Here is a 22,819-nt window from a genome sequence, read left to right on the forward strand (position 1 = left end):
TCTGTAAAAACGCCTTCTTTAAGTCGATAGATGAAATAAATTTTGCATTCTGTAATTTACTTAGGATGATATCTATACGAGGTATAGGATAAGCATCTCTGTTCATAGTTATACCGTTAAGTTTACGTCCGTCAAAACAGACACGAAAAGTCCCATCTTTCTTTTTTGTCAGCCACAGAGGGCTACAAAAAGAAGAAGTACTGGGCTCAATAATACCTAACTTAAGCATTTCATCTACCTCCTTTACTAAACTTTCATGCCAGGCTTGAGGCAAGGGATATTGATATTGCCTGAAGGGCTTAGACGAACCAACATCAATGTGATGTTCGATGAGATGAGTTCGACCTAACTGATTTTTCGATGAGATAGAAGAGAATGATGTGATGACACTATTTAACTGCTCTAATTCCTGAGCATTAAGTCGACTCATATCTTTAACAGCATTGACACAAGAGATATTGAAAGAAGACACAGATAAGGAAAATTCAGTAAAATTTAATTCACTATTAAAAGTTTTCAGAAAATCCATACCTAGGATGACTGAATTCTTAACTGAAGGAATAACAAAGAATGTAATCATTCTTTTACAAAAACTAACAGAAATCTCAGTAGTGAATTGACCTAAAATTGGTTGAATTTGACCATCAGCTGTAGTCACATGCAAACTTTGATCTATTCCTATATTTACATTTGAATTCTGGAGAAATTCCAGACCTAGAGAACCTAAAATAGAGATATTGGACCCTGTGTCCAGTAAAGCTAAACAAGAATGTCCTAAGATAGATATCTCAAGATATGGACGATTATCCTTGTTTTTTCGAACTAACAATGAGTTTATATCTAAATCAACAAACGACGACAAGAGATTACTTGAAGAAACTACAGAAGAATCACGGTGTTCATGCTCAATTAACGTTATCCTCTCTTCGGTTGGTATTTGCCGTTCTGTGGTCTTTTGTCTTTCGGTAGAGCGTGAGATGTTTGGCTTGTGGAAGCTTGGGCATCCAGACTCGAGAAACTGGTTCCTTGGTTTTGAGGAGTTTGGACAGTGTTTGTATTCCCTGTATTTTGACGAGGAGTAGGAGCCAGGGCCAACCCACCCCTTCTGTCGTTTCCCGAACAGAATTCACACTCAAATTTACGGACACCTTGACGTCCACAACCATAACAGAACCGAATTCTAGGCTCAGGACATTCGTAATACCCATGTCCTGACTGACAACAATTCCAACAGGTAAGCTTCGAATTAAAAGAAGAGACATTACCAGACCGAGAATAGTTAGGCCTACCAGAATAGGATGAGTCATTATTTCTGAAATTTCTACTATTACTAGACCGTGAATAATTGGGTCTATCAGAATAAGATGAGTCATTATTTCTGAAATTCTGATGAATAGGGACTCTAGACACGTTGTCAGAAGACCATGACAAAACTTCCTCTAACTTCTTACACTTTTCCGTTAAGTCAGCAATTGAAGAAATATCTGTAAGTGCCAGACTAGAATGATACGATGGCAACAAATTTTTTCTAATGATCCTTATGATATGTGACTCAGACAAAGGAGTCTCCAACCGTTAACACAAACTAACAATCTCATTTACAAATATAGTTACCTTCTCCTGCGGAGCTTGTTTTCGAGACTTAATTTCATCAAGAAGATTGTCCTCATAGTTATATGGAAGAAAATCTGACCTAAGTTTGGCAACTAACTCTTGCCATGAAGCAAAACTACCTCGGTTATTGAGATACCAAGTGAAGGCTGAATCCTTAAATAAATCGGCAGCAGAAGAGTAACACTCTTCCTCGCTGTTACCACGCGCTATACGCAGACATTCTACCTTCTCTAAGAAACTAACAACATTTTCATTATCTTGACCTGAAAAATGGACACCCCATTTATGAATAGGAGCAGACTTAACGAAGGGAAATGGATTTACTGAAACACTAGCATTATGAGGAGTTGACTGTGCCTGTGGAATCACTTTACAATCAAGTTCACCTTCCAGAATCAGAACCCTGAAATTAAGAGACCTCTTCACTTCCTCCTCTTCCTCTGTTGTAGCTTCTAACAGATGGACTCTAGCTGCAACATGACCTAAGCGAGAAGTATAGCGAGCATAGGCAGTATCACTAGGAGAACCAACAAAAGAACCAATTTTGACCACCAGATCTGCAAGAGTAACCTCTATTTCCGCAATTTCGTCCTTAAAATTAAGATGGGAAGCAGACAGAACAGCATAACTCCGATTTGCTGCAGCTTGCTTTAATGCACCACGCAACACTACCCTTTTCCTTTCCACTGTTGTCAAAGATGGATCGTTTAAGTGCCGGACTCTCAACTCGTACTCTAATTCTGGACCTAACAGATGCTCTACCTTGAAAGCAGACATTTTATACAACTTGGAAATATACCAGAAAATATATGAGGAAAACTATGATAAAATAGGTAAAGTCTAACTTACTCTATGTTTCCAGGTTATTATGATAATTGAATTATTTTACCAGTAATGTTTGCTTGTTTATCCAGTCGTGAACTCAGATGCAAGGTACGGCTACAATCCCTGAGAAACCTAGAAATTTCAAAAAAATGTTACTTCCAGACAGTGGTGAATTACTTTAGTGCTACTCCGGACTTTTATAGTGTTAAGATAGTTAAATTTAAAATATTTAAATAATTTTCCTTTTTAATATATACTTATGTTATTTATTATTAATCCAATATGGATATTTAGTTAATCAAAAAAAAACAATTTATTCAGTCTACCCACAATATAGCAAAACAAGGGTACTACGGGTATATTTAATAGAGAATGTAGATAAACTAAATATTGAAATACAAAAACCAATGTTGCAGTTAAGAAACCAAGAGTTAAAGAACACAGCTGAAAATTAAAATACAACACCAAAGGTACACAACCAGAAATTAAAGTGGGAGAGAAAAAAAAAAAACCAAAGATATAAAGCCAAAAGTACGTGCAAAAAAAGAGGCCCCACGTTTGGGTCTAGCCAATTGAAACGAATCGAATTCAGTTGGGCGCCAATTGAAACAACTCAAGTTGCAAACGCAAAAGCGCCAATTGAAACAACTCAAGTTGCAAACGCAAAAGCGCCAATTGAAACCTAAATAAAATTTAGGGGTGGTATATGGAGAAGGAGATGATCAATTAGAGAAGAACTAGCATGGAAGTTATAATAAAAAGAATGGCTTAGCTCAAAAGAACACAGAGACACAAAACCTCAAGCACGAATTCGGGCTAGCCTCACTACACTAGAATTTGGCTTTGAGATAAGGGGAAAAGAGATCTTTTAACCAAAAGAATACAATATAATAATGCACCGGAAAATCTGGAACTATAAAAGGGGTAAGATAAGAGAATATACGGAGATGCCTAGGAAAATACTAAAATGGGCGCCAGCTAATTTCTGAAGGAAATTAACAAAAAAAATAAATGAAGATATGAACAACAAGGAATAAAGTACTATTGATTTAATACCCTGTAATAATGTTTAAAAACCGAAAAGACACTATTGACCTTGTTCTGCTATATTATAATTGTAAGCAGGAACTGAAATAAAAGCAAAACTACTTGTAACAAATATATTTATAGTATTAACAACTAACAAAACTCACCTATATATATATATATAGAGAAAATCTAATTACAGTAGTGGGGCTACGGTATGCGAGGACCAAAAAGCCACGACAAAATTAAATATCCCCACTACTGGGCCAAACGAAAAGGTGTATTAGTAAATCTATAATCTAAGTCCATGGGAGAAGCGAAATCTTAACACTAAGGTTAGTTACGAAAGTTAAATCCTAGATAGGTAAGGTAGGGAATATAAATACTAAAAAAAACCATGACGGTTATACAAAAGAAACTACCTTACCTAACAAATATACGACTAATATGTGTCGAAGCAGCTAAACACCAGATCTATGTGTAAGTGTTATGCTTACACACAGATGCTGAGAGATATCTAAAGTGATCAAGTGTGATGAGTATGGCCAACAGACTCGGAAAGATATATATATATATATATATATATATATATATATATATATATATATATATATATATATAATTTTTAAAAACCCTGATACATAAATTTCTTCCCTTCCCTTTTAAAAACCGCTATACAAAAATCATGAACCCCTTCCCTAACAATGAATCTAATTTAATTAATTAATAGCTATTTACCTAACTTTTATAGATGTTACAAAAACTGTAATAAGTACTAACCTTGGTATATGCATATACAAAGTTGTAAATTACAAGAAAAACCTTAACCCTGAGAAACTAGTTGTTACTGTCTGTCACAACACTACAGCGGTCCTGGATAAGTCCCCTAAGACTCTGACGATCCTTGAGGCTCCGAAAAAAACGAATGAAGAGGAACGCTGTGGTTCTGGAGACAATCGGTTCCTGGTTTCCAATGGGTTGAATTAGGTGTTTGGTTAAACTAATTCTAGTATTAAACGTTATCCTAATCGGGTGAAATCTGGGTTTTAAATAATTATTTCAGTAGATTTGGAAGCCGGGTCTTAAATATTCATTTCTATAGATTTGGAAGTCGGTTTTTCAATCAAGATTCTTTATCATCTGTTCCAATTTCTCCCTTGATGTTCGGGGAAAATATTAAATCCAATCCCAGATTTTCTACCCGATTTAAAGACAAAAAAAATGCCGGTTAAGGCTTGGAGAAATAAACTTCTCTGCGTGAGTAGTTGGCCAATACTGACTTTAGTGAGCGCCTCTGGACCTGTAGTTTGCGCATCGCACCGTCTATTGCCCATGAACGTTTCATAAACGGGATTCTGAGGGGTTTTAGGATTTCAATAATAAATTATATTAATTAATTATATGTTAGCAGTTGTGACTGCTACATCACCAAAATAGAAATTATTCCTACTCAAGATGCGAACAGGAAATGGCATATGTTATATATGCTCATACGCACATGTGAGACAACACTAACACCTAAGCTGATCAAGAACAAAAATGTATGGATGACCGATGAGATTCTGGATCTCATGGAAGCAAGGAGATCCTATAAAACCAAAGACAAAAACATGTATAATATTATACACACAGAAATAAGGAGAAAGATCAGAGATGCAAAGGAAAGATGGTATAGTGACAGATGCGAAGAGATTAAACAGTTGGTAGAGAAACATGATAACTTAAATCTTCATAAAAAAATTAGGGAAATAACAGGCACTAATATTAAGAAAAAATCAAACATACTGCTGGATAAAACGGCAAAATAATTATAGACGTCGGTGAAAGGCTTCAAAGATAGCAGGAATATATTTAAGAGCTATTTAAAGACGAACGGACTGAGATAGTACTAGAGCAGGAAAAGTTCGACAATGGCCCAGACATAAGAGAAGATGAGGTATTGCCCAAAGAACAACAAGGCAACAGGTCCTGACAAAATACCTGTAGAAATTATACGGTTAATAGAAGAACAGCAAATTGGAATATTGGTCGACCTATTCAATACAATATACAGTACAGAAATCATTTCCAGAGATTGACTGATGTCAACATTCATAACACTACCAAAAGTTTAATGAGTGATACGCTCAAAATATTTTAAAAAATTATTCACCGCAGAATACACAACAAACTTAAGCAGGACATAAGTGGCACAAAATAATTTGGATTTAGAAATGCACTGGGAACGAGGGAAGTCCTATTAGATGTGAATGTACTTGTGCAAAGGTGCATATCGGTGGTCTTATCGAATTATTTGAAAAGAAAAACTTAGATATGAGAGACATCAGGATCATTAGCGCTATCTATTATAATCATATCGCTGTGGTAGAAGAGAACAACGTCTTTTCAAATGAAATACAGACTGAGAGGGGCGTCAGGCAGGGCTGTGTCCTGTCTCCTACCTTGTTCAATTTGTATTCAGAGGGAATAATCCAGGAAGCAATAGAAGAACTAACTATGGGAATAAAAGTAAATGGCCGACCAATCAATAATATACGGTTTGCCGACGACACTATTTTATTAGCGGAATGTCTTGAGAATTTACAACAAATGGTTGACAGAGTGGTAGACGTCAGTGAAGAAAACGTACTGTCCCTAAACACAAAAAAGACACAATTTATGGTAATTACAAAAGCCCAACAGCGCCAAGAAAACAATATATGGAGAACAAATTAAAAAAGTTGAAAAATATAAATATTTGGGTACAATAATTAACGAAAATAATGAGTACACAGAAGAAATTAAGGCAAGAATAGGACAGGCAAGAAATTCTTTCAACAAACTGATGAAAAGTTCGATGTTTCGGACAGATTAGAAGCCTTCTAGTTATGGACCTACAGAAGGATATTAAGAATAAGTTGGGTAGATAGAGTCACGAATGTCGAGGTGTTGAGAAGAATGGGAAAAGATATAGAGGTTTTAAATATAATTAAAGTCAGAAAACTGCAATATCTTGGACATATCATGAGGGGCGCGCGTTATAACTTGTTGCATTTAAGAGTGCAAGGCGGAATACAGGGTAGAAGGAGTCGCGGAAGAAGATGTCTCTCCTGGTTAAACAATTTGACAGCTTGGTTTAACTGCACTTCTGCTGACCTATTTGGAGCAGTGGTATCGAAAGTCCGAATTGCCATGATGGTTGCCAACCTTCTTAGAGGAGATGGCACATGAAGAAGAAGAAGAAGACTATCTGGTCCAGAGGAGTACAATTGCTTACATAGTATGTATATTGACAGAAAATCAAAGGACCAATAAAAATATAAAACTAAAGGAAGAAATCAAACTACAAACAGCACATTGTAGTTCAAGGAAATATTAAAAAATGGCAAGTTTGGAACAGAAAACGAATCGCGGAAGAGGATAGAATAGAGCAGAGCTGGTGAACAATAAACGAATATTTTTAACGCTGCAAATTAATTTTTCGGCGAAAAGATTGTAGATAAAAATAAGAAATTTGACAAAAAAGGCAATGGTTCTATAAGGAGGTAAAATAAAAACGCAAAAAAAAGAAAAAAGCATATATGGAATACATAAATTATAAGAAACCACATTTAAATGAAAACTATAAGAGAATTATCAGTATTTAGATATAAAAAAAACGTGGTTCAGAAACATTAAAGAATAAAAAAAGTCGAAAACATAAGAGTACATTAAACTTTTCTGAATTTGGGGAATTTGCAAAATTACCTAATATTTAACCAAAATTGATAAATATTTCGTAAATGGCATTTTACCGAATTTACTAATTTTATACTAATTGTAACTTTTACGAGTTATTAAACATTTTAAGTTTTTTTAAATAGAATATGCAATGACGTTATGTTCATTGATAGTGATTTGGAGAAAAAATTAAGATACACAAAAGTTTGCTTTTGTGGTTAAAAATCCACACCACTTTTTTTGCCATACACAAATATTTTTACCTAAAAATAAGTAAGAAATAAGAATAGGAAATTCAACAAAACAATGCCATGGTTTTATTAGGAGGAAGTGTTCCAACCACATACTCAAAACAACAACCCCTATGCAGAAGATAATATACAATCGTATTTAGAATCTCCATACCAACTAGAAGCACCATTGGAGAAATTCACTGCCAAACAAGTTTTCAACAAAATCCAAACAGATCTGAATCCGAAAAAGTCCCCAGGGTTCGACTTAATCACTGCAAGAATTCTAAAAGAACTTCCCAAGAAAGGAGTGCAATATTTAACACAGATTTTTAACGCAATCCTAAGAACTCGTTACTCTCCCCTTTTGTGGAAAGTTGCACAGAAGTTAAGTCCTATAGACCTATCTGTCTACTTTCAGTGATGTCAAAGGTTTTTGAAAAACTACTACTATAACAGCGTTCCACGTTAAGAAAATAACATTAGGCTTATGGAGATCAGTGTTGCCAAAACTCTCAGGCGTGCGGTTTCCTAGATTGTCGATATATTTTTCGAATTTCCATTTTTAATTAACATTTAACTGTAAAGTCAGAATAACAACTGAAGAACCACAAAGCCTTATTATCATTATGTAGTCTCAGAGAAAGACATAAAATTGCTGACATACGTACACCGTATTATTTTAAGTTGCAATTAGTAATTAGATATATGCATTCCAAGCGGTCCGTTTATTTGCTTTTAAATCTGTGTATGATTTAACTAAGCAATATTTTCTACTGATTTCTATGATTCATGGTATATGATATTCTTACCGAAAAACAAATAAACTGTCGTTACTATAATTAAAATAAGATAAAATAAAATTATCTTTTGTAAATACTATTTATTTAATTAAAATCATTTTCCCTACTTTTCATCTCTTGTTTCGAATAGGCACTTTTGGTCAATTACGTTAAAAAACATTAATTTAATTCATGTCTGTGAAAACGAAAATACAAATAATTATACAACCCTGAACCGTGCTTGTGTTCATCGTGGCATCGCTGCGCTTCTATCGTCCATAAGAAATACATGGCCCTATCTCCGCAATGTTATTTTCTTAAAATGGAACGCTCTATAGACAGATTACAGCCAATCCTCGTACAACTGCAGCTAATACCCAACCACCAACGCTTGGATTTAGACAACAGGATGCTACCATTGAGCAAATTCACCGAATTTGCAATTCCATAAACAAAGCTTTAGAATAGAAAAAAAATACTGTTCTGCAGCCTTTTTGGGGCTTTTGATAAAGTCTGGCACACTGGCCTTTGTAAAAGTAAAGGATCAGTGCACTAACTTATATCCAATTAAAGCTGTAGTACCCCAGGGTAGTGACCTTGGACCTGTTCTCTACCAACTTTACACAGCAGATCTTCCTACAAGTCAAAACATCGTCACAGCCACATACTCAGACGACACAGCAATCCTTGCGGCTCACTCAAATCCGTATATCGCCTCACAACTGCTCCAGACCAATCTCGACAAAATAAAGATTTGGTTACAAACATGGCGAATTAAAATTGACGAAAGCAAGTCAGTACATATAACGTTCACTAATCAAAAAGGTACATGCCCAACCGTCTCATTAAATAACCAAATACTACAACAAAAGGATGATGTAAAATACTTAGGTATGCACCTGGACCACAGATTAACGTGGAAGAAACACATATTCACGAAAAGAAAACAGTTGGGTCTGAAACTCAGTAAAATGTACTGGCTAATAGGAAAAAGATCACAACTGAATTTGTGCAATAAAATCCTAGTATACAAGTCAGTGATGAAGCCAATATGGAGCTATGGGATCCAACTGTGGGGATCTGTGTCAAGATCCAATATCGACATACTGGAGAGATTCCAATTGAAGACCTTCAGCATTATCACAAATGCACCTTGGTACATGCTCAATGAATTCATTAATCGCGATCTTCAGATGAAAACTGGCCAAAAAAAAATTGCCAGTTACTCCCAAAAATATGACAGACGACTGCAAAACCACCCCAGCAGGCTAGCGAAGAAACTTATGAGGCCCCAGGCAAACAGAAGAAGGCTAAAGCGTCTTACTCCAAGCGATCTACCAACAAAATTTTAAACTTTTAAATTAATTTTTTTTTTATTTATTATAAACATTATTTTAGAGTCACAAATAATTTTGTCACTAAAATTATGATTTAGTAGGTTATTGTCACTGGACAGTCTCCTGTAAGTCTCTTGTAATCTAATTAAACAATTTACTTATTGTAATCCTTATTACAGATTGTAAATAAATGGTATATTCAAACAAAAATCGTGGACCATGAACGAAGATATGTGCTTAATATTGGATGCATTTGAGATGTGGCTATATCGGCGAACACTTAAGATTGACACTGACCTAGTCACCGATGAGGATATCCTCAGAAAATGAAGAAGAACCGAGAGGTATTGACCACCATCAAATTTTGAAAGCTACATATTTTAAACACTTTATGCAAAATGAATCCAGATATGTCCTCCTACAAGCCATCCTGTACGGAAAAATATTTAGAAAATCAGGTCCAGGAAGAAGAACATCCTATTTAAAGAACCTCAGAACTCGGTTCAACACAACATATGTCTAGCTTTTCCATGCTGCTGCAGACAAGGTAAAGATTGCCATAATGGTCACTAACATTTGGGGATTGATATTACAGTATAATAAGGAAGTGGGTGAGGTGGATGAAAGCTAATGGTGTGTTGTGTGACAGAAAGATTCCAAGGAAACTGACAGGAAAACCCTAGAAAACTGCCATAAGATCAGCTATGATGTACGGAACTGAATGTTGGGCAGTTAAAAAGAAAAATAAAACACGAATGAAATTGGCCAAAATGAGAATGCTTTTATGAGTGAGTGGAGTGAGAAAACAAGATAACATTAAAAATGAGTGAAGCAGATATAATTAAATTATTACAACAATGTTATTCCCAAATTCCAATAAATAAAATAAAATATATAATTTTTAAAACGTGTAAAAGTAGCTTTAAAAACAAAATAAGAATTGCTTCTATTTTTTATGCTTTGCTCATATTTTTATAAAAATATACTGGCAATAAACCCCCTTACTAATATTACATAATCAGCTGTTTACTAAAAATCGCGAGGACTAGTCTCATAAATATCTAAACACGTGTTTCGATAATGTGTAAATGCTATCACTAAGTCCGCAGTGAATTGAAGTCTAATACGGCAACGAAATATTTCAAAAATACAGAAAACCCTATCGCAACCTTATCTCCCATTGTGTACTATCATACTCTCATCGCTATTGCTCCAGCAATATTCAAATACCCATTAATTAGTTTAAAATGACGTGGTGGGTATAATATCTCAACATCCCATCAGTGTATAAATGTACAACAAATTATTACTTCAACTTATTCCAATTTGAATTGTTTAGTGTATCAGAGGTCGGAATACCCATATCACGCCGCGAGGGTATCCGTTTGTCGAACAGTGTACACGGTCAGTATTAATAATTGTTGTTGCTAGAACAAACACAAGGTAAGTACAGCATAACAAACATTTTTCATATATTTTGTTTTATTTTTCGTGTTCTAACAAAGAATTTTCTCCTAATGCTTTGTGTTTTTTCATATTTGAAATTTTTTAAAATAATTCTTCTTATTATATTTAGAATCTCAGTTTTCTACACTTGAATAGAAATAATATCATATTTTTAATATATTTTTGAAAAAGTCTTTATACTACTAAAGAAATTTTTTATTTTTTGACGTGCCTTTCACATAGAAAACTTAGTTATCTGTTGTTTTTCTATTTAGAATTATTTTATTTTGTTATCATAATATTTAAGTGAATCATATAGTATTTTCTATATCTATCACAATATTATAACAAATAACTTTATCTACTTTACGTATATACTTTAATAGAAACAACGATTTTTGAGTAATAGTTTTTTGGGAAATAATCTGTAAATTATTCAATCAATTATTATTTTTTTGACATGTCGCAGTCCACATTTTTTTATTTGATGTTTTATTTCTGTTATTTTGCTAATATTTGTTAGTTTGTCTAATGCTTTTTTTTTTGTATAATTTATTCTTTACCTTTACTTTATATAATACCTAGTAAAGAAATTTTGTCTTAATGCTTCGAGTCAAAATTTTAATTTGTCTTTTAACTGTTTTTCAACATTTTGTTTTGTTTAACTTATGGCATCCGAATTTTACAAATGTTTTATTATTTTTTGGGAATAATCTACAAATTATTAAACAAATTTTTTATTTTTTCATGTTTTGATTTTCAAATGGAAAAATACAATTTTCTGTAAAGCATTTGTTGTTTTTGTATTATGTTTTTGTTATTTACCAATGCTTATACTTTTTCACACTAAAGAACTCTGTTTTTTATATCTTCTTCTTCTTCTTCTGATGGCGCTACAACCCTTTGTGAGTCGTGGCCTGCTTAACAATGTTCTTCCATTCTGCCGTCTCGGATACTTTCCTTCGCCACTGCCTGATGTTCATAGTTCATAGTTTTAAGATCCCTCTCTACGTCGTCTATTTATCTTTTACGGGGCCTTCCTCTTGTTCTGTTTCCTTGGGGCTTCCATCTCTAGATTAATTTTACAGCTCGATTATCTGACATTCTTTTTAGGTGACCAAGCCAGTTTAGTCTTTGTGACTTTACAAATCTAACAATATCTGCGCTCTGCATTAGTTCATCCAGCTCGTGGTTCATTTTAATTCTACACGAACCATCGCTGCATTGGGTTGGTCCAAATATCCTCCTTAGTATTTTGCGCTCAAATATTCTCAGTTGATTTTCATCAGTGGTCGAGAGGGTCCACGTTTCACATCCATATGTGACTACTGGTCTAATTACTGTTTTGTAGATTCTAAGCTTAGACTCACGATTTAGTAACTTACTTTTCATTAAGTCTTTGTATGCATAAAAGCACTTATTACCGCTAAGAATCCGTGCTTGTATTTCTTGACTGATCTTGTTGTTGTCATTTATTATTGAGCCTAGGTAGGGAAAAGTGGAGGCATATTTGTAGGTATGGTTGTCTACTACCTTCAGATTCTCATGTTGATTTAATTTTGTGCACGCCATATATCTTGTTTTGCTTTCATTTATATATAGACCAAACGTAGCAGCTTCTCGTTTCAGCTCTATAACTTTCTCGCTTAATTCCCTTTTGTTGCGGCTTATTACACTGTTTTTTATATAGGCTAAATAATTTAAGTCATCATTTAAAAAATTATTTGTTTTTTTTTTAATCATTTTGAATAAAATCCTTTATAAAAAGGTATATAAAAAACCCAGTTGGGCTATGTTAAATTGGCAAAACGTTTTCGGAATAAGTATTCCATCATCAGTACCAAGTTAATACATGGATGTAGCCACTAAATATGGGGTTACAAACCCTTTAAAAATTGCTAATTTAAATTTAGTTTACATAATGTCTGTTTTACAATTTAGATGGTAAAGTTACCGTTGGATTGGTAACATGGTGACATATGACTCTGCAATAAGTTGCAAGTCCTGAGACGGTATGTCTACGAGGACTTCAATAAAGCAACTGCTTTATTGAAGTCCTCGTAGACATACCGTCTCAGGACTTGCAACTTATTGCAGAGTCATATGTCACCATGTTACCAATCCAACGGTAACTTTACCATCTAAATTGTAAAACAGACATTATGTAAACTAAATTTAAATTAGCAATTTTTAAAGGGTTTGTAACCCCATATTTAGTGGCTACATCCATGTATTAACTTGGTACTGATGATGGAATACTTATTCCGAAAACGTTTTGCCAATTTAACATAGCCCAACTGGGTTTTTTATATACCTTTTTATAAAGGATTTTATTCAAAATTTTTAATATATGGTATACAGCCAAACACAGGAACTTAGTTTCCTTGTGGATTTTTTTTAATCGTTCTTCAACTTTTAGTTCAGTATTATTGATTTAAACCTACCGCTCATATCCCAATTATCAACTTTAACTACTCAAAATCAACTTTATAGTTCAAAATCAAAACGCGCTCCAAAAATTTTTCCAAAAACGTGCATTTTCTCGACTTTCTGTCATCCGATTTTGATCTTTTCTTTTTTTAATCGACGTCTCGTACGACATTGATTTCAAATATGATATTTACAAACACCTGTTTTAAATCCAAAACCGGAAATTCACAATAAACATTTTATGCCATTTAATAATCCCATTTTCTTTCTATGCAGTTTCTGTAATTTTATAATAATTATTAATTTATTAAATTTGAAATTGTACTTTTTTTTAAATGACGTATACTGTCTATATTATTCTGTCTTAAGCAACTAATGTTTTTTAAACTATTTTTCTTTTTAAGCAGAACAGTTAGCTTCTAAAGTCTCTTCTAAAACTTAAAACTCTTCTAAAGTTATTTTTTCCTCAAAGTCTTCGTCTAAAATTGTTAGATATTCCAAAGATACCCATAATATTGTTCAACCTCTTCCATTTTTAGCTCAATATTTTTACATGTCTGACCATTGCAGTACGGGCAATAATCAGAACATGTCAGCCCATACTTGACACAACTGCAGATTTTCGTGCAATCTTTTTTATATTCATCAACAGCATCAATTTCATTTCCAATAGTGCGTATTAAATTTTTGACAGTAATCTTTTTGAAACTTATTCAAAATTCCTGAACTGTATCCTTTAATTCAGGATTTGTGCAAGCTAGTGTAGTTCGAAGTGATTTTTTCATCTGATGTCAAAGAGGCTCGATAGGGGATAGATCGGGACCACCTGAAGGCCATTTTAAAAAGGAATATATATTTCCTGTAACGTTTATGTTACGTATTTCGCTGTATGCCAGGCTGCGCGATCTTGTTGAAATATAAATCACTCATCAAGCAGCCATCCTGCAAGAAAAAATATTTGGAAAACGAGGTCCAGGAAGAAGAAGAACATCTTGGTTAAAGAACTTCAGAATTTGGTTCAATACAACATCTGTGCAGCTTTTCCGCGCTGCTGCAGATAAGATAAAGATTGCCATGATGATCGCCAACATTCGTAACGGATAGGCACATCAAGAAGAATCAAGCAGTTGAATTTAATTAATGGAAAGCAATAATTCTTCTTGTAAAATACTTTTGTACTTCGTATTATTTACAGTGTCATTAATGAAAAGGAGATGTCCAACCCTTTGACATATAGCTCCAGACCATCACAAATGCCGGGAACATAACCTTTTTTTAAGACAATCTTTGTGATATCCTGCCCCTGATATTTGAATAACTCTACGTCAGGCAGTATAACCTGTCTGTTTGAATAAGCTCAAGACAATTTTGAGTGAGCTCTTACCCTCACCATGTAGAATTTATTGTATTATAACCCAGTGCTGCACTTGGAAGTAAATTCGAAATAAGTGTTGCTCAGTTGGTGATTGAGTGGGTTCAGTAGCTCAGTTGAAAGTATTTTGACAACCATTTTAAAATACAGGTATCTAATTTTACTTAAAGTTTAGTTGCATTTTGGATATTGTTTTGTATTATACAATGCGGAAATAATTTTGTTACTGATGCGTTTTATTGCGTTATTTGTTTCATTTTTCACGTTGAAAATAGTTACTCCTTGCATTTAACTATGATTTATGAACAATAAATTTACAATCTTACTTTTTCCTTGATACAAAAAGGCTGATGGGTCACAGTTGACTTAATTTACTTGCAGAGAAAGAGTTACAGTCGTAAATTTCTTTATATTTTTTTCCTTTCCTGGGTTTCGAGAAAAATGTAGTTGAGTTTCAGTAACGTTTTGCATAATTATGACTAAAATATGAATATTCTCTGCAATAATAAAAACTGTTTTGTTATCTGAAGACAAATGGATGGCTTTGTCGACTATAAGGGTATCAGCATCTTCATAAGCTTGTTTATTTTTAAAACCAGCTGTTTTAAGCTTTTATTTTAAAATATTAATAAATTGTTTTTTATTATGCTCATTATATTATTATTATTATCTGACTGACTCACTGAGATTGAAGTCGCGTTGCACAAATCAATATTAGAACAAATATGTTGGCTTGCCTTCAGCAGTTCCCCAGGTAATTTGGTATTTCCTTCTACATTTTTTGGGTATCCATCGAAATTAATATAACTGCCGTTTGCATAATATCTTAATGCAAAATCTACATAATTTCTGAAGATGCTTTCAGAGTCCTTTATTTGAGGCCAAACCACCTTGAATGAACACAATTTTCAATCGTAGGGTTTTCTTTTAGAGCAATAAAATTTTCAAACCAAACTGGCTTTATAATTGGACTAAAAAAACTAAGCAGTATTCAATATACAGCTTTGAGAATAGCACTGGGTGCTTTTAAAACTAGTCCGGTTAGTAGTATGCAATTCCTAACTGGAGAACCTCCATTACATATAAGACAACAGCAACTATCCTTGAACTATATTGCAAAGATATCATCCCAGAAACGGCATCCTGTATTGTAACGAACTATTTCGCCTATCATATGGTAAGATTATGGGGTTGAATATTGGGGATAGAAATTATTGCGGCGGAGATAGGGCAAGCAAAATAATCGAAACTTGTGCGAACGGCACTCAGGATTTGTTAGGAGAGCTGGGGTCGTGGATAAGTAAATGACAAAGGGTTTTGGATTAGGACAACTACAAAAAAATGGAACAAAGGGGTACTAACATGAATCTCTTGGGACAAACAAAACAAAACACATAAAGTAAACAGGAAATACCTCTAATAATTTAAAAAGGACTAATTATAACTATTACAATACCTAGTTGAAACTATCGAAATAATTATTAAAAATGAAAAACATATCTTTTTCAAATGAAACTCAAAAAAGGGTTAGTTAAAAAAAATAAACAAAATGTTGAGAAAAAAAATTTAACATTTATTGTGTCTTATCACAAACAGTTATAAAAATAATGATACAAATTACATGGATTTATACCAAAATAAAATATAAAAAAGACTTACATATGTCCCATCTGTTTACAACTGGGAAACGCCACAAAAAACTTTCAAAACTGTTATTACATGGAGGTTAACCCGGACGGTCCAATTCCTTAAAAAACAGGAACAGGGAGAATTAGACTGCATACACATTAAATTGCTACTATTAACTGTTACTAAAATTATTTTCCATAATCTAAGACGAAGATTTCCATGAAAAGGGGAAAAACAGAAAACTTTACAAATTCGATGAATAAATTTGGATCCAGACCTAAGCCGACTGTCTTTTACAGCGACTCAAGTAAGAATGACGAAATTATCTTTAAAATTCATTCGCACAATCTTGGCATAAAAAAAAACATATAAACTGGAATATTTATTTGAAACGCAGAATATCCTAAAAGCGGTTTCGATCAAAGAAAATATTACCCAAGAAATATAAACAACTCTGGTTTATTTTACTGGACGACGCTAAGATGAATTGGAAGAATTCGGTGTTTTAATACGTACGAATGGGAAATGAAATACACTAAAATATTCTTCGATTGCTTTAACAAATAAGAGGGGATTTCAATACATATCCAAAGGATTTTCAAATGCTACAGTATTCTTTCACAACTGCAACTCTGGTTTTCATCCTAACAAAAAGAACCCTTATAGAAAGAATAAAGCTCACATAAATATCGCTAAATATAAATACAAACTATTCCTCATGGACAAGCCACCCATTCACTATTGAGTTAACACTTACAAAGGATCCCAAATCAACTACAAATTCCACAATAATTAAACCTCTATTCAAGAAATTTTTAGGCTACTATCCTAACCATTTGGAAATCTTTACTGATGCCTCTAAAACTCCCAATGGTCACGCTGCTGCCTACTACTGTGAAGAAAATTCTTATAGCATATCGATATCAACAAACTGCAGTATACTTACAGGCGAGGCCACAGTTATTTTGGAAGCCCTAATATTCTTCAAAAAGAGTAGAACGGTGAAGTGTATTATCATAACAGATTTATTAAATGCATTACTGGGATTAAAACAAATATATACCTACAACCCTATTTTACAGACCATAAAAAACAAACTAGAAACATTGAAAAATCAGATCAACTGGCAAACAACAGTCGAATAAAATCAAACTGTACTGCAAAATTTAAAACATCCGTACACCGATCTAAAGAACCTGGATTCAGGTACTAATACATGATAAAATTATTGGCAAAAAGTAGGTACAATATTAAATGTAATTTACCAAAAAAAACTGCTGTCCTGGAGAATCCTTCAAACAGAAGACACCGTTATTATTAACCATCTAATAATTGGCCGTACAGCCTTAACACACAAATAGTTAATAACAATTTGCATCAGCTGCTCTGATCCACTGATCGTTAAACATATCCCGCTTGATTGTCTGCAATTCATGGAAGAAAGAAGATCTCACGGAATCACAGATGATAATCTCAAAACAGTTCTCACCAAAAAATCTCAACAGTGTTATTAACCTATTGAAAAGAACCATCAGGTTATTCAATTCTATTTAATGTAATATTTCTTGTGTTTACTAATAACACTGAGCCGATGATGTATTTGTGTTTAATTAAAAAAAAAATATTTTTGAATGCTTGAGCTTCTCTTTATATGTAAAAAATTGTTTGACTATTTAAAGTGCTTATTTTAGGCCTAGCATAATTTACAAATTTGCAATTCTTTTTGCGGACTCTGGATTGCAAAATTATTATACAAAAACGATTAAACCAACCACAAAAAAGAAATAGCACACATTTCAGTTGTATTATATAGTTTTTTTAGGCGGTATATTAAGACTGCTATGGAAAATGTCTTGCCTGAACTGGGCTCGATTTGCTTCACTGTTAAAATGATTTGGGGGACAATGGTTCGGAATAGAAAAACAGAAAGGCTAACGTAGTAGTTTTCCTTAATTTACGACCAGCATAAAAGTTTTTTACAACAATACTGATTAATTTAAATACTTTAGTTTTACTCATAAACTTGTTTACTAAAACTTTGTCAAAACGTTCAAAGTATATGTCTAAATGGTATAGTTATAAATTATGCAAATATTTCGTATCGAAAGTAATACAACCTAGAAAATAAACACGTATTACCTTGGCGGTTCAGGTTTTGATATGTAAAGCACAATTATCAACATATTTTCCGAGATTAAAAAATTTCCCAGAAATGAGGACAATAATGTCATTGTTTTTATGCATTTTAATTGCAATTAAAAAGTAGATTACGTTTATTGTCGTTTTCGGATTAACTATTACCTTAGGTAAGATATAAGAATATATTTATAGACGAAATAGAGAAAGGAAAATTGTATTTTAAAACAAAAGACAAATAGCTGCTAAACTATGTAGACAAAAAAAGAGAATACACATTAACAAATAAATTAATGAACATGAAAAAAACAGAAGACAAAGCATGAGATGCATATAACCTAATAAATGAAACATGTATATAAACCAAAAACTAATCTGTCTAGGAATAAAAGCGACGAAATAAGCAGCAACACTAAAGAAATATTAAAGAAAATTAAAAAAAATATGTTGAAAAACTGCTGGCCGAAAACTCTCACAATGATTTAGAACACTAACAAAGAATATCATCATAGAATATCTGGCAGAATTTAGATAAGTCAAATACACCATCGACAATGTATTTACGGTCAAGCAAGTTTTACGCAGAGCTTGGGAACATGACGTAGATGTCTACAATATTTTCGTCCATTTTAATAAACTCAATAAACAGGGCACATGTATACAAAATATTAATTAAATTTGAAATACCGCCTAAACCAGCTAGGCTCATCCGAATGACGATGATGGACACAGTGGCTCATGTACAGATACAACGTGAGATGACTGGTCCATTTCAAATAATACAAACATTAAAACAGAGTGATGGGCCAGCACCAACTCTGTTTAATTTAGCACTAGAATAAACACAAAAAAGCTAAAATACTAATACAAAGCCGGTCGGAGAGAGCAAGACGACCCTACCTAACAGTTGACAATAGCATTATCCATTTAGGAGCCAACGTCACGAAGGACAATATTGACGATGCAGAGCTTAGCAGAAGAATCATCCTAGTCAATAGGCCATACTTCGCTATGAACCAGATTTTTAATCAAAGATGCGAATCTACACAACCATAATTCGACCGATAGTGAGTTACAGATGTGAAACTTGGAAATTGGCTCAAAAGTCTTAGGTAATAATACTAAGCTTAATAAATGAGAACAGTAGGTGGCGACTCAAATTTTTTTTTTTTTATTTTTTTTATTAACATTTAAGATTTTTACAATCTGTTTTGCAGTGAAAACAATAAGTAAAATTTTTTGTCTTTACATGACAGAGAGATGTAAGGTCCAATGACCAAATCATCACGACACAAATTGGCTTTTTACCGGTAGGATGCGCACATAAACTGATACGCGAGCACTAAAAGCGGCACTGATCACAATGGCTGGGTGCTGTTGAAGGCGTAGCTCCCACTGCTGTAGGCTCTGTCAGGATAGGTGAGGTAGGTCCAAGGGGTCATGTCGCTTCAATCTCTTCGCTTGTTGGTTGTTGAGAAGATTGTGTGCCAGGGTATTAGGATGCACCCGCAACCTGTTTTGATATTGTTCAGAAGTTTTTTTGCACTCTTCAGAGACTGTTAGTACCTGAAGATCTCTATGTATTGCATCATTCTGGATATACCAAGGTGCATTAGCGATTGTTCTCAGAGTTTTGGATTGGAATCTTTGTATTAGCATAATATTAGATTTGCTAGCTGAACCCCAGAGCTGTGAGCCATATGTCCAAATGGGTTTTATTATTGTATTGTATATCAGCAGCTTGTTGTCAATCGATAGGTGAGAGTTTTTTCCCAACATCCAGTAAAGTTTTCTGTATAAAATTCCCAATTGAAGCCTTTTCGTCCATATATGTTTGGTCCAAGTTAGACGTTTGTCAAGGTGAATACCTAAGTATTTTACGTCATGCTTTTGGGGCAAAGGATGTCCATTGAGGTTAACTTGTGGACATGTACCTCTTCTTAGAGTGAATGTAATTTGTGTAGATTTTGAGGGGTTTACTCTAATTCTCCAGAGTTTAAGCCATTCATTTGTTTTGTTCAGATGTAGTTGCAGTCTCTCAGATGCTATTATTGGGTTGCTATGAGAGGCCAAGAAAGCAGTATCATCTGCAAATGTTGCAAGCGTTAGGTTATTGCTTATTGGCAAGTCAGCCGTATATATCAGGTACAGAATCGGTCCAAGCACACTACCCTGAGGTACACCAGATAGGATGGGGTAGAGTTTTGTATAGGCTTCACTATATTTTACCAGATATCTCCTTTCTGTAAGGTATGATTGAAGCAGTTTAAAGTAAGGGTAAGGTAAATTTTTCTTTAATTTGTACAGAAGTCCTGTATGCCACACCTTGTCAAAAGCTTGAGAGGCGTCTAAAAAGGCTGCAGTACAATATTGCTTGTTCTCGAGACTACTTCTTATTGTTGTGTATAGTCTGTGAACTTGTTCTATTGTACCATGTTGGTTACGAAAACCGAATTGATGGTCAGGTATGAGACACTTTTAGTCCAATATTGGTTTGATTTTTCGTAGTAGAAGTTTTTCGAAGACCTTAGAGATGACTGGGAGTAGACTAATCGGTCGGTATGAGTTGACATCTTTTGGATCTTTACCAGGTTTTTGAATAAGTATAATCTGTGCCACTTTCCATTGCAGAGGGAAGTAATGCAGACTAAGCATAGCATTGAAGATCATAGTGATTATTCTGTAACAGTCATTGGTTAGTTCCTGGAGGATCTTACCGGTTATGAGGTCAAATCCCGGAGCCTTATTGGGTTGTATCTCATTCTTTATTATCTGTTTTACTTCTTTAATATTAAACTTGGTGATAGGTAGATCCATTTGATATGGAGCCTCAAGAAAAGAATTAAATGGTTCTTCTTGTTCTAATGGCACTACTCTGTTAAATGGACTAAATACTGTAGAAAGATATTCAGCGAATGTCTCAGATTTTTCTGTGTCTGTTCTTGCCCATTTACCTTTGACATTTTTTGGAGGAGGTATGGCGTCTTGTGGACCTTTTACCTTTCTCGTCGCCTTCCATAGAGAATAATTGGTGTCTTTGGACGGAGTCAAATTTTCTAAGTAAGTTTGGATCCCCCTGTTTTTCTCTTCTTTTAATAGATTTTTAAGTCTTCTGGTAATTCTGTTTAAATTTTGTTTGTCAATAGGAGCGTGTGTGTTTTGCCACTTTTTCCTAAGTTTTCTTTTCTCATCGATCAGGTTTTTTGCACTTTGCGAACAGTTTATGCTTTCCTTCCATGTTGTTTGTTCGGGAGTAGAAATCCAACCTGCCTTTTGTATGGAGGTAGTAAGTTGTTGTACCGCATTTTCAATTTGTAATTCTGTTGTGGCAAGTTCGTTGGTATTTGTTCTGCTAGTACGCTTCGGAATATTTTCCAATTTGTTTGATTATTGGTTAGGACTGGAGGCTTATTTCTGAGTATGATTTTGGAGTCTAGGTCAATTAGAATGGGAGAATGATCTGAAGAGAGGTCCCAGCATGATTCTATTGCTAAATAGTTAAGAGAGATACCTTTAATCACACAGAAGTCTAAGAGATCTGGTGTTTTATTTGGATCTGTAGGCCAATAAGTTGGTTCTCCTGTAGATATGTGTTGTAGGTTGTTTCCTGTTATTGACTTCAGCAGTTGTCTACCCCTTGTTGTAATTACCCTAGAGCCCCAGTGATGATGTTTACAGTTAAAGTCTCCTCCTGCTATGAATTTGTGTCCAAGAGAACTGAAATAGGCGCTAAAGTTGTTTTCGTTGATTGGTTGACCAGGAGGACAGTAGACCGCAGATAAGGTAAGGTTGCCTAGCCAGTCTTCGATGACAATGCTAGTTGATTGCAGGTACTTTTCACTGAGCTTATTTAACTCATGGTGTTTTATATTAGATTTGATAATAATAGCTGTGCCACCGTGTGCCTTGTCATTTGGATGTTTTGTGTAGTGGACAATGTATTTTGGAATTTTGATATAGTTTTTGTTTGTTAGATGAGCTTCTGATACAAGCATAATATCAATTTTCTTCTCGTCGAGGAAAATTTTTATTTCTTGGATGTGGTTCGTTAGGCCATTTGAGTTCCAGACGGCTATTTTAAGTCTGTGTTGCATTAGTGCATTTTGGAAATCATAGTCATAAGAAGATTAAGCATAGTGTCCATTCTCTCTACTAGTTTTGTCATCAGGTTTTCAAGGTTGGCAATTTTCGTTGAATGGTTTGAGCCGACATTAGTTTGTTGATTTGTGATTTCATCCGCTTGACTATTTCCTGAAGTTTTTTGGGCGTAAGAAACACCAGGGGTTACTCTTT

General features: G+C 34.0%; 1 protein-coding gene across 1 annotated transcript in view; it reads left to right on the plus strand.

Moving 5' to 3' along the window:
* The first annotated feature begins 10,649 nt into the window (after nt 1-10,649).
* Nucleotides 10,650-22,819, plus strand: part of Gs2 (glutamine synthetase 2) — a 78,981-nt gene continuing 66,811 nt past the window's right edge. The window contains exon 1 of the mRNA XM_072532228.1: nt 10,650-10,956. The gene's annotated coding sequence lies outside the window, so the exon portion shown is untranslated. The remainder of the gene's footprint in view (nt 10,957-22,819) is intronic.

This window comes from Diabrotica undecimpunctata, chromosome 5 (genome assembly GCF_040954645.1).
Source record: "Diabrotica undecimpunctata isolate CICGRU chromosome 5, icDiaUnde3, whole genome shotgun sequence".
Classification (NCBI taxonomy): domain Eukaryota; kingdom Metazoa; phylum Arthropoda; class Insecta; order Coleoptera; family Chrysomelidae; genus Diabrotica; species Diabrotica undecimpunctata.